This window comes from Prionailurus viverrinus, unplaced genomic scaffold (assembly GCF_022837055.1).
Source record: "Prionailurus viverrinus isolate Anna unplaced genomic scaffold, UM_Priviv_1.0 scaffold_73, whole genome shotgun sequence".
Taxonomy (NCBI): Eukaryota; Metazoa; Chordata; class Mammalia; order Carnivora; family Felidae; genus Prionailurus; species Prionailurus viverrinus.
This window is the reverse complement of record NW_025927635.1, coordinates 243,192-256,969: the sequence shown is the minus strand read 5'-3', so window position 1 is coordinate 256,969 and position 13,778 is coordinate 243,192. Positions and strand designations below refer to the sequence as shown.

The window sequence follows — 13,778 nt, the reverse complement described above, 5'->3', positions numbered from 1 at the left end:
ACTGCATCAAGGGCTTTAGGGTTTGGGTTGCCTGCTTTCACCACAACACGGACATGAGCCCAAGCTTCACTTTTGGCCTCTTAATATTATCTCCTTCAATATATTACATTGTGAAAGGTGACATGAAATAGTCACTTATGTCAACAGGTTTTCCAATGGAGCCAGAGGCCAGGAAGGAGATGGGCCTTATGCACATCCTCACCGGTAGGAGAAGCACAAATGTTGGAACCGGGCCAAACACCTGCAGCTTGCTACAGTGAGAGACCCCGCTTAGTGATAGCCTTAGAAACCAGGTACGGTCACCAAGTTTACTTTCCTGCCACCAACACCAGTCTTGGTCATCAGAATTCGTAGTAAATGACTTATACAAGCATTCCCTCTTGTCTTCAAAAACCTCTTACTTTTATTCCCTGGATGGGGGTGGGGAGGGTAGAGGCACTCTTTTGGTTGCTGCCCACAGGTGTCTTTCCCAAACTGCAATTCTGAGACCCCAAATAAATAACCTTGCTTTTATTTCAGCTCTGCCTCTTCTCTCAGTTGACAGCTTACATCCTGCATTTGCTAAGTAGGAATGCACAAATGCTTTCTTCACAGCTTCTAGGCCTCTGAATTTTGATACAATTTGAAACCTGTGGGGGTGGTGGGCGGAGGAATTCAAGCACAGCACAAAGCATCTTGATATATTGATCAACTGAATTCATCAGTTGTTAACTGCGATTCATCAACTGTTAACATTTGCTGCCTTAACTTGATGTTCTCTGCCTCCCTCTTTTTACAACAAATTGCACACATTGATTGTATACATCTTGATGAATTTTCTCCTATGCACTCCCCTGTGATACCATCACTATAACGAAGGTACTAAACATATTCATCACCTCCAGAAATGGGTGTGTGTTCTTTCGTGGCTATTTGTTTCTTTGGGTAGGAACGTGTAGCATGTGATCTCTCTCCTAGAAGCAGAGGCGTGGGAACAAGGTGTGGGAGGGAAACATGAAGGAAGCAGAGAGGGAGCACTTGATGTGATTTTATGGAAGGTGGTGTAGACGGCCATCCCTTTTACCCAGGTTTCTCCATCACTTTGCAGAGGCCTGCTAATTATTCCTCTTCTCATCCTTTCCCTCTCTGTGATCCTTTCTTCATTATCTTTGCACAGATTCTCGGCGCTTTCTTTTTGTCTTAATTAGGCTTCTTGGTGGTTTGGCCGCTTAGCTGCTATCTTGATTTCTTAAAGAACCACCTTAGTTTTTTCACCCTCCATTTTGCCAGCCTCTTCCATTAGGTTTATTTTGGTGTGTGATTGTGTTTTCTCATTTCAGGTGTAAATAAATCCATACATACATAAGTTCATGCAAGAATGTGTGTAGATCCAGTATATGTACAGACTGTATATCCAAATTGCATTTAGTCGTCTACCGCTTTTTGACTGTTTATCCCCAGTTTTCCAACTTAAATACCACCTTCTCTCCCACTGCCCTCCACTCCTTTTTTCTTTATTATTTTTTTATTTGGCCCAGAAAGAACACTGGCAGATTCCTGCATGTCATCAGGAAGGTAATGATAATCAGATCAACTCTGTGGCAGTTGGGGTTGTTTATAAGAGTTATAAGTCAGGGGCGCCTGGGTGGCTCAGTCAGTTGAGCGTCCGGCCACCAGCTCTTAGATGAACACTGGCAAGCCCATCCTCTGCCCAGTTGAATTGCCCATAATAACTGGGAGCCCGTTGCTTTGCCTGAGCCCACCTATGCAGTAAATGTTCAAGAGTTATGGGGGCGCCTGGGTGGCTCAGTCGGTTGAGCGTCCAACTTCAGCCAGGTCACGATCTCGCGGTCCGGGAGTTCGAGCCCCGCGTCGGGCTCCGGGCTGATGGCTCGGAGCCTGGAGCCTGTTTCCGATTCTGTGTCTCCCTCTCTCTCTGCCCCTCCCCCGTTCATGCTCTGTCTCTCTCTGTCCCAAAAATAAATAAACGTTGAAACAAAAAAAGAAAGAATAAAGCAAAGGAAACTTGCCTGAATTGTGGCACGACATCAAGAAGGGGAAATATTAAGATTATCTAAGAATTATTTCTAATTTCCTACCTCAGAAGTCAAGTGCTTCTCAATTCTCGTGCTTCTTGTACATTTTCACACATTTCCAAACTTGAGCTGAACAAAGGAAAGCAAACATGAAACTCATACAATGCCAATATTGAGAAGCGGTGGTTGTTTTTGACTTTGAGAGACATTGTTCTAAATGGACTATAAATGCTCTGAGTTCACACCTTTGTCAGCCACCAACAGATTTAAACCTCATACACTTTACTAGGATTACCAAGGGGTGGAAATGCTGTGAGATGGCTAATCAATAATAGTTTTGATGTGAATGTTGGTTTAGATAGAAGATGCAGGATAGGATTTATTGTAACATTATGGTCTCATTTCTGTTACATTCGGTAGCAGGAGTTTCAAAACAGAAACGTTGTTGTCCAATTTCCTGTGATTTTGCACACACTCCAGTTTGCTTCACAAATCCTTGAAAATACATATTTGCAATCACAGAGAGAAATATCTGGGGAGAAATGATGGTGTCCACGGAGTGAGCTTTTAGAGTACACTTCTCGAAACAATGATTGCTACATTTCATTCAAACATTTTCGATTTTAACAGGGCCCCTGGGTAGCTCAGTCAGTTAAGCATCCGACTTTGGCTCAGGTCATGATTTGTTGTTTTACCGTTCAAGCCCCACATCAGCTCTGTGCTGACAGCTCAGAGCCTGGAGCCTGCTTAGGATTCTGTGTTCTCCCTCTCTCTCCGCCCCTCCCCCACTCACACTCTGTCTGTCTGTCTGTCTGCCTCTCAAAAACAAGTAAACATTAAAAAAAATTTATGTTTGGGGCGCCTGGGTGGCTCAGTCAGTTGAGCATCCGACTTCGGCCCAGCTCACGATCCCGCGCCTCGTGAGTTTGAGCCGTGTGTTGGGCTCTGTGCTGACTGGCTCAGAGCCTGGAGCCTGCTTTGGATTTTGTGTCTCCCTCTCTCTCTCTGCCCCTCCCCTACTCTGTCTCTCTGTCTCCCAAAAATAAATAAACCTTAAAATTTTTTTTTTAATTTTCCTTTTAAGTAATCTCTGCACCCATTTGGGGCTCAACTTCACGACTCCCAGATCAAGAGTCACACACTCCATGGATCGAGCCAGCCAGGCGAGCCCTCATTACTTTTTACAAAATCTAACTCTGAGAATATATTTATTGCATTCACACCAGTGGGGGCTGTGCCTAATTCCTTATAGACAGATAGATAGCGACCCTTTAACATTGGGTTCAAAGAGATTGGGAGGAATCCTCCTTTTTCTTAGAGAGACTTAATAGACATGGCTTAAGACAGGGTTTCTTAAACTGGGCTCTGTTGACATTTTGCGCAAGGTAAGTCTTGTGAGGAGCTGCAGGATGCCTTACAAAGTGTTTAGCTGCATCCCTGGCCTCAGCCTGCCAAATGCCAGCCGTGCCTTCCCCACTGTTGACACCTTAAATGTATCCAGAATTTGCCAGAGGTCCCCTGGGGGCCCAATTTCTCCCTGATCGGGGACCACCAGAAGCCAATATCATGTGTCCCAGAGAACTGGGAAGGTACTCTCTCCAGGTACAATAATCTAGTATGTACCTGAATTAAGTAACAGTAATATTGGACTAATGGGGCATTGAGAGGGTGTGAATACAGTGAGTGAGAGAGGGAAACTCCAATGTAAGTCTGGAGGCCAGGATTCAAGGGGAGGTGAGGGGAGCGCTGAATTCTTTTAGTTAGTTTAAACGATTCCTATACGGTCATTAAATTAATTGGTTTCTCACATTTTAAAGGAGGTGGCCAAGGAGATAGCAAGATGGAGAATTTAGATGATTAAACCATTACTGAGTGCCTACCATCCAATCCATGCTTGGCAACACGGATGTGGTTTTGTCACACACTGACTCTGGGTCTGGAGATTCCAGGCAGAGATGTGATTCTCAGGACTCAGTCTGACAAAGTGGATTATTTCATTATGTTCCTAAAGTAGAGCCTAGGAGATCCTGAACGTACCGTCCACTCTATTGCTGTGCTGTGAATGATCTCTATCTCCACTCTCCTCTATGGTAGCAACCAGCTCTGAGCGGCTCTCGAGCCCTTGAAATGTGGTCGTGTTTCATGTGTCACAGTGGAAATCTTAACATTTTGGATGTATCGGATCAAAAATATGTTACTCACATTAGCTTCACGGTTTTTGATTTTCCTTTTTCCAGTGTGTTTACTGGCAAAGCCAAAACTATGTATGTGCTTTGCATAATTTTTATCAGAGAACAGTGACCTAGAAGGTGGAGAATTGTGCCCTGTTGGAATCCTGAAAGTCACCCTTGTCCTGGGTTCATGTCTAGGCCAGGTAGTACATGCAGACAGAACGGGGGATCCTGCTAAGTCTGGGTCCTCCTTGCATCTCAGCTCAAAGCCCTGGACATTTTTTTTCTTTTTTTGCAATGTAAATACATATCTTTATTACTTAATTTTATACATTTATAACATTTATATTAATTTAATACCTTCCCTATTGTTTTTCTGAGTAAAACATACATACAATGGCAGAGTAGAAAATCTTAAGATTTAGGACATATAAAATTAATAGAAGTCTGATTCTACCATTCAAAAAGAACACGATAACATTTCTGTTCACCTTTCCCATATTGACACAAGAAAATTTTACCTTAGTTTTAGTTGAAATTTTTCTTTTTATTTTCTTAATGTAAATATTATTTTAATTACTATTTTTCATTTTATGACTTTTTCTATATGTACCATCCCGGATTCTGAACTTCTAGACTAATTTGGTAGAGAAAAAACATGTGATTAATGTAGCTGATAGTTTTTTTATCAAAAACACAGGCATGTGTGTTTCAGGGAAGAGCTAAAGGTAAACTCCTTGTCCCACACCTTTGCTAAGAAAATAAATATGCCTTCTATGTAATTACTCTACATCAAATTGTGTTTATAGTTAATGGGTCTATAACCTGACTAAATTACTTTAAGATATAATGATTACTTCTAGTATTTCATCTGGGACAAATTTTGAACTTCATTCTAGAGGTGTCCTTGGACTGAGGTTGGTAGAAATGGGTATGGATTGTGTTTTAAATAAAAAATGGGACCTCTCTCTATTCTCAAAATATTCTCTTTTTCCCTCTTCACCCTGAAATTTTGACTAGTGATTATAATTGGTGTTGGAGGGGTCAGGTCATTTCCCTTCATGTAATTTATTTTCAAAACAGAGAATGACAACGTGTGAGACCAGGATTCAGCTTTTGAAACACAAGCACTTAATCTCCAATGGTGCCCCTGTCTCTGTAGAGATGCACCTGTCCACACAGCAGAAGTTGGACGGTGTGCACCTGCATTCCCCATGAAAGCTCTGTTGCCATGGCGATGAAATGATGTAAGATGCCCGTTTTTTCCAACTGCCAGTCTCTGAGCTGAGCAGTTCAACTCTGATAACGAGTGAGTTCTCAGATCTGTACCTAGTGTCTTCGAAGATGGGCAATCTGATTTGTTGCTGCGGTGGTATGTTCATAAAGATCTTCTTAACACTGTCTGCTACTAACTGGACAGTTAGCTGTTGCTCAAAATATTTTTTCATGGTTTAAAATCTCCTCTCTCTATCTGGTCGTACGGAGTTATGGATATGTTTTGTAGTTTTGTTTTATCTCTTGATTTTCGGTTATTCCATCAAGATAGCTCCCTTGATATTTTTTCTCCATTGAGAAAAATGGACTATATCCTGCACCCCTTTCTTGTCACCACTAGGTATTCCTAGGAGAAAACATACGGCAATGTCTATTGTAATGTAGGATCTTTTAAAACTCCAAAAGTATGTATTCAAATTACTCATTACAGAAATGTAGAGTGGATCCAGAATGGTTGATATGGAAGGTATCCATCATTGTTTTTAACATGCTTTCCCTATACTCTTTATACCAAAAAGGGGTATTGGGTTCAGTATTTGGGGAGATGTGTTCCTTCATTCACATAAAGAGTTGTCCAAAGAGACCCGAACAATATGAGAGTTTCAACCATTTGTGGCCCCCAAACACACATTTACTTTTATCCTTTGGGTGTTATCCAGATTTACACTGTGTACATTGGATCACTCTGGAGAACAATCATGAATATTTCTGGTCAAGGGCCACAGAGAGTGGGATCCAGGGGTCACCAACAGCTTTTTTTTCTTTTTTCTTTTCTTTTGTGTTCCTTTTTCTTTTATGCCTCTGATTCTGTCAAAACTAAATTATGTTGAGGTAAAATGATAGTTTTTAGGCAAAGCAAAGCAGCTGTGTGTCATAGAACAATGGTCTGGGAACTCAGAGTCCCAGGTTTGAATCCACCTCTGGAACTTGCAAAATTGTAAGGTCTCGTTTAATATCTATACCCTCTAATGAATCTTTCTGACCACTTGTCATACACCGCACACTTTCCATGCAATAATTCATTCAATGCCATCACAAACCTATGTGATGGTTTGTTACTCTTCCTACTTCTCAGGAGGAGAAACTGAGGCACAGAGATTCTTGTGTCCAGGGGCATGAACTCCTAAGAGTCAGGATGTGAACCCAGGCCTGTAGTCCCAATGCTCATGCTTTAACTACTGAGCTGCACTTCTACTTAGCCATGGGATCACTGGCTGTGCAAAGCAATTCCAGCATGTGTGTGTATGTCAGGAATCACCTGGACCAAGGAAAATCCCACATGCTATCTACTATTATGAGGTAGTCTCTGTGGTCCCATAGCCCAGGGAAACTCTCAAGCCAGATTATTATAGAACTTGCCGTAGTCACTAATATGAAAAGGATCTAGAAATCTTACATGGTTCTGGTCAGTTCAAAGATTCTGAAAGTTTGGAGGCACAAGTTAGGAAAACCTGGTCAAATTCTGCCAGTGCTGAGCTACTCCTCAGCACTTGGCCTGAGTCCAGTAAGGACTGAGGAGATCCTTTAGAGGTGTTGGATGGCATTGTCAATACGAGTGAGCCCTAGTAATGCTGAAGTTCTGTGAGCCTACCCATGAGACAATGAAAATGAAGCCTCGAAGTACCAATTCACAATGAACCTTGTGCCATCACCCTCATCGCTGCTCCCTTGTACAGCTGAGTTAGAGAGCTGGTCAGCGCCTGCTCAGTCAGTTTCATGGTGTGGTCATTCTTCAGGACACGGCACAAATCTGATTAAGAATCGGGAACATGACGGGCTGGTGCCTTATTCAGCTGCTGGAGCATGCATCTCTTGCTCCCTGGGTGACGAGTTCAGGCCCCGTTGCATGTGGTGTGTGAAGACTCATTCAGGAAAAAAGATCCAGGGACATAATGTAGTATATTCGGTAACATTATCAGCATGAGCCCTAAAAACAGCTTGATTCCCAAGAACTACACGCTTTAGGGGCCGTGACCAATAAGAACTCAAACATTTGATTACTAGCCCGGTGTCCATCCTCCTTGTCTTGACACTCTCACCCATGCTCCAGTGGGGCCTTTGCTCCTTAATGAACTATCCCATTGCTTGCTAGTAAATGAAAGCCAATAGCTGACATGCTTAATGAATACATATCTGGGTAGCATCGCAAGGCAAGACTAGAAGAAAAATAGCACATAATTAATAATACTGTTTGGTTTTCAGTGGTGGGCTTTCCTTATGTACAATTTGTTAATCATTCATGAGCTTCATAACAAAGGATTTATGATTAAACAACACAGACTGCTGTGCCTAGATTTGAATCTAGTCTCTCAGTAAAGGGTTGGTTATAATCACCTGGGAGAGTCCTTAGGGAGAGTCATGGCGGTGGAGAGGGAGGAGCCTTCTCCAGGCCGTGGGTATGGAGGGGTCCATCTAAAAGGAGATGGGACATGGGCCCCTGCCACTGCAGGGTCTCAAGAAGGATGAGGAGTCCGTACAGATCAGATTTTGGGGAAGGAGGAGGAACTGGGAAGGGGCCCACTCAGAGCCAGTACAGCCCCTGCCCTCCACCAGCCAGGCCTTAGTCCTGGCTGCTCAGATGGTTCCACAGACCAATAGTCAGTGCCACGTTAAGTGTCCCAGCCTACACTCAATAAACCATCAAAGCACCAGCCCGATGGGCCAATTTGGCAGTTAATTCACAGTAGCTGCTCAGCCAGGCTTAGTCAACTGAAGGGAAGCTAATTCTGGGCAGAGCCGTCACGTGACAGTTGGTTTGGAATGTCGTGGCTTCAGAGTCAGCTTGGGAGCTGAGCAGACCCCTGGCCACTGAAAGTGGCCAAGTGGCCGTTGGGGAAGGCTCCTTGTGAGAGCCCTGGAAGTGTGGAGGCCGAGTGAGGATGGCCACTGTTGGGCTTCCCCTGCTCCTTCAGAAGGGCTTCACTTGGTGGTAACTGCATTGTGCAGTTGAACTCTAGGGGTTGAAACCTAGAGTTGGGAGGCTGAGTTAGGATTTGCACTTTTCTCCTAGCTTAGGCACCTCCTCCAGGGCATCAACTGTCTTCCACAGAGACCTTGGGGAGGAAGATTTGATAAAGAGACTGGGGGAGCACCTGGCTCAGGGGTTCAAGGCATGATCTCAGGTGCCCTGGGAAGGTCCCAGATTTTCAGGGATCTCTGTCCCCGGGCAACATCTACATTCCTATCCTGGACCTCCCACTCTTCGGAATAGTGAATCTTGGTGAGTCACTTAATCTCTCACAGAAAATATGGGTCACAGGCCCTGCCCTCTCTGCCCCACGGGGTTGATATGGGGATCCCAGGAGGTGGTAACAGGACTTCCCCATGAGCTGTAAAGCGTCCTAGCCATGGACAGGATGAAAAGGAAGCTTCCATCCTCCTTTGTCCTGTAGCCATCCAAGTCCCCACTCTAGATTCAACCACTACCAAGTGTTTAGGTTAATGTTCCAGACATTTAGTGACTGAACACTTAAACACACTGCTTCTGAACCATCGGTCATTTTTTTTCCGAAGACTTTTCCTGCATTTAGTCACTTTCAACTTCATACCATAGCACTAGTAAGCAGCCCCTAAGAAAGTTTTCATTGTGCAGTACAGGGAACTTAGGCACAGCCCAACAGGCACCAACCCCATGCTCTCAATGACTGGATTGTTCTGATTTCTATACTGTCTCACCCAGATAAAGGTATTTGCCCAAACAGTGTCTGTTGGAGCTTTTCTTCTTTTTCTTTCGTGGTAAGGGGACTCAACCTACAAACTCACTCTTACTGATTTTCAAGCAGTTCATCACAGGCCCTATGTGGCAAGGTAGGTTTCCAGAACTGACTTCTTTTGTATAAATGAAACTTGGTGCCCCGAACACCAACATTTCCTCCCTTTCCCCTCCCTCCAGCCCCTATTCTATTCTCTGTTCCTATGCATTTGACTATTTTAGGTTCCACATGTAAGTGTCATCCTGCAGTATTTGTCTTTCTGTGTCTGGCTTATTTCGCTTAACACCAAGTCCCCCAGGGCCATCCATGTTGTGACAACTGACAGGATTTCCTTCCTTTTGAAGGCTGAATAGTCACCCATTGTATGGACACACCACATTGTCTTTGTGCATTTGTTCATCAATGGACCTTCAGTTGTTTCGCTATATTAGCTTTTGTGAATGCAGAACACGGGAGTGTAGGTATCATTCAGAAGACCAGATTTCAATACTTTTGGATGTGTTAGCCCAAAGTGGGATTGCTAGATCAAATGGTACTTCTTTTTTAAATGTCTTGAAGCACTTCCATATTGTTTTTTCATATTGACTGCGTCAGTTTACATACTCTGTTGGGCAACTTTTAAAAGGTCATTGATTGATTGATTGATTGATTGAATGAATGATTGAGGGAGCGGGGTGGAATCCCAGGCAGGGATTTGATCCCAGACACCTTGAGATCATGACCTGGGTCGAAATCAAGAGAGGGACACTTAACCAACTGATGAAATAATCAATATGGTCAGGAAGATCGGGCATTCCTGCTGGAATCAGTGTTGAAGCTACCCTTAACCCAGGTTCCCTGCAGGACAGAGGCTTGATGGTGTGGAGAAAAGACAGATTTCTGAGGGGGAAACCTGTGTCTATGTTTACAGTGAGAGAAGACAATGTATTCACGGTGCTGTTGTGTGTGTGTGTGTGTGTGTGTGTGTGTGTGTGTGTGTGTGTGTGTGTTTGAGACAGGCAAAAACTGAGGGACAGGGAAGCACACAAAGAGAATGAGACACACTCATAAGAGAGAGACAGGTGAGAGAGAGAGGAGAGATGTGTGTTGACCCAGGAGACACGTACCACTGACACTACACATTACCAATGTCTACACTCTCAAAAAACTACTCATACTGCACACTTCAAGAAATACACTTGAGTGTGGCTCCTCAGTACCATTCAGTCCATGCAGGTAACCAAAGCCTCTGTATGCTCTGGCCAATGTTCACATGAGGAAAAGTCCCTGAGTTATTCTTAAGCACCACCAACAATATACTGAGGTATATTCTGTGTCCTTCTAGGTGTCCGAAACGAGGAAACACTGCGCGCCAATCATGCAAGGAGGTATGAGGTTGCTGCTGAGGTGAGCTTGCCAGTCTTTCCCTGAGAAACACAAGTGCTATGTTAGAGTCTTTCCAATCAGCTTCTGTGGTAAATATGACAATGTATATTTTCGATGATACTGTTACTATCCCTGATGGGGAGAGTGGAGAGTGGTTGCCTCTAGCCAACGGTCACCTTGGTCAGGGAGACATTGACCACTGGCAGTGTCAAACCTGGTAACAAACAGTGTCCTAGGATCTTTTTCGGCAGCCGCACTTTTTCCTTCTGGGTGAACCATTTTGTAGTCTGCATCCTCAGTGTTCTTTAGAGACACATCCCCAGGAGAAACAACTTCTGACAGGCATCCTATTCATTGGCTTTTGTGGCCTTTGACTCAACCGCTGAGTCCCATCTTGTATCGTAAAGACGCAAAGGGAACTGAAGAGTGGTGCCAATAGTGTATGTCATGATCTCACCCTGATGGTGTTTTCTTTCCTAACATTCAGGTGGCCGAAGGAGCACAGGACACGGGTATGTATCCCGGAAACTGTCTCTTGCTGAGAAAAATGTTTAGCTGGTAATGCAGGTGGGGCATTGTTGTTGACTTCAGTCTGGAGAGCTACCCTAATTCCAGAGGCCAGGGAGGACTGGTGCTTGTGAGTGGGGGGGAAGGACCTACGTCCCAGGTGACAAAACTATGGGATGCTTCTACACTAGGAGAAAGATAATGAATTCCTCGAGTGGGGTGTGTTTTTGTGGGCATGAGTCCCGGGGTGGTTCTGTGTGTGTGTGTGTGTGTGTGTGTGTGTGTGTGTGTGTCTGTGTCTGTGTGTCACGTGATTGTGACTGTGAATGTGTGTTGAGTGTGTTTTCTTGGGAGACACACAGACTAAGCCACACAAAATGAGACAGACACACTGCAAGAGAGACAGAGACAGAAAGATACATGTGGGTTTGCCCAGAGAACAGGTGTCACTGACACTGCACAATGATTAATGTCTACATTCTCACACACTCCTCCTACTGCACACCTCAAGGAATACTGCTGTGCACGGCTCAGCAGTAACATTTAGTCCATGCAGGTCACCGAAGCCTCCATATGCTCTGGCCCATGTTCATCTCAAGGAACAGTCCCTGAGGTATACTTGAGCAGCACCAACATGGTACTGACAGGTGTTGTGGTCTTTCTAGGTGTCCCCGAGGAGGAAAGACGGCGGCCCCGTCCTGTGCCCAGTCACCAGGCTGTTGCTGAGGTGAGCTTCCTGTCTTTCCTTGAGGAACACAAGTGCTTCCGTAGAGTCTTTGCAATCAACATCTGTTGTAAATGTGACAATGTACCGTTGAGGTGATAATGTTCTTTTCCCTGTGGGGAGAAACATGTTGTCAATTTCCATGGTTGTTTCTTGCCAACTGTCCCCTTGGTCAGGGGGACATTTTCCACTGGCAGTGCCAAACCTGCTAGTAAACAGCGTCCTAGGATCTTTTTCGGCAGCCGCACTTTTTCCTTCTGGGGGAACCATTTTGTAGTCTGCATCCTCGGTGTTCTTTAGAGACACATCTCCAGGCAAAACGACTTCTGACAGGCATATTATCTTTGCTTTTGTGGCCTTTGACTCAAACACTGTGTCCCATCCTGAATCCCAAAGTCACCAAGCGAACCGAAGGATGGTACACATACTGTACATCATGATCTCACCCTGATGGTGTTTTCTTTTCTAACATTCAGGTGGCCGTAGGAGCACGAGAAGAAGGTATGTGTCCTGGAAACTGTTTCTTGCTGAGGAAAATGTTTCGGGTGAGGTGTAGGTGGGGCATTCTTGCTGTCTTCAGTCTGGAGAGTACCCGGATATCAGGGTCCTGGGGGGACAGGTGCTTGAGTGTGGGGGGGGAAAGACCGACATCCCCGGTGAAATCTATGTCCATGTTTCTGTAGTATGAGAAAGACAAGGGATTCCATCTGTGCGGTGTGATTGTGTGTGCATGAGTCTTGGGGTTGTTCTGTATCTCTGTATGTCGCATGATGGTGAGTGTGTATGCGTGCGTGCGTGCGTGCGTGCGTGCGCTTTCTTGAGAGGCTCAGAGACAGAGAGACAGAGCCACACACAGGAAGAGACAGACACAGTGAAAGAGAGGGAGAGAGAGAGGAGAGAGAGAGATGTGGGTTTGCCCAGAGATATGGGCCACTGACATTCGACAATGACCGATATCTACAATGCAGAGTCCTGGGAGGACTGGTGCCCGAGGGTGGGGGCGAAAGACCGACGTCCCAGGTGACAAACTAGGTGATGTTTCTACAGTATAAGAAAGATGCTGTATATCTTTTGTGCGGAGTAATTTTGTGTGTTGAGTCTGGGGGTTGTTCTGTATGTGGGTGTATGTCGCGGGATCGTGACAGTGTATGTCTGCGTGTGTGTGTGTTTTCTTGAGAGACACAGAGAAAAAGCCACACAGAGAAAGAGACAGACACATTTCAAGAGAGGGAGAGCGAGAGCGAGCGACAGAGAGAGAGACAGACGTGGGCTTGCCCACGAGATATGTGCCACTGACACTGAAAACTGACCAAAGTCTACATTCTCAAAAATCTCTGCGTACTGCACACTTCCAGGAATACTGCTGAGCGTGGCTCAGCAGTAACATTCCGTCCATGCAGTTGGCAAAAGCCTCCGTACGCTCTCGCCCATGTTCCTATAAGGAACAGTCCCGGAGGTATTCTTGAGCAGCACCAAGAAGATAGTGACATGTATTCTGTGTCCTCCTAGGTGTCGCTAAGGTGAAAAAGCGGCGGCCCCTTCCTGAAAGGAGGCAGCAGGCTGGTGCTGAGGTGAGCTTTCCTGTCTTTCCCTGAAGGAGCACAATTGCTTTCTTAGAGGCTTTCCAATCCACCTCTGTTGTACCTATGACAGTCTACATTTTCGAGGATACTGTTGCTTTCCCGGATGGGGACAGTGGTGAGTGGTTGCCTCTTGCCAACGGTCACCTTGGCCAGGGGGACATTGACCACTGGCAGTGCCAAACCTGGTAACAAACAGTGTCCTAGGATCTTTTCCGTCAGCAGCCATCTGTCCTGCTTGGGTGAAGAATTTTGTAGTAGGCATCCTCAGTGGTCCTGAGAGACACATCCCCAGGAGAAACAACTTCTGACAGGCATCCTATTCATTGGCTTTTGTGGCCTTCGACTCAACCGCTGAGTCCCATCTTGTATCGTAAAGACGCAAAGGGAACTGAAGAGTGGTGCCAATAGTGCATGTCATGATCTCA

The 13,778-nt window shown here is 45.1% G+C and overlaps 1 long non-coding RNA gene across 1 annotated transcript; it reads left to right on the top strand.

The window, feature by feature from the left end:
- Window positions 1–5,374: 5,374 nt before the first annotated feature.
- Window positions 5,375–11,728, top strand: LOC125159870 (uncharacterized). The gene is made up of 4 exons (XR_007149954.1): window positions 5,375–5,558; window positions 10,499–10,560; window positions 11,027–11,051; window positions 11,712–11,728. It is a non-coding gene; the product is annotated as an uncharacterized LOC125159870 (long non-coding RNA).
- Window positions 11,729–13,778: the final 2,050 nt, after the last annotated feature.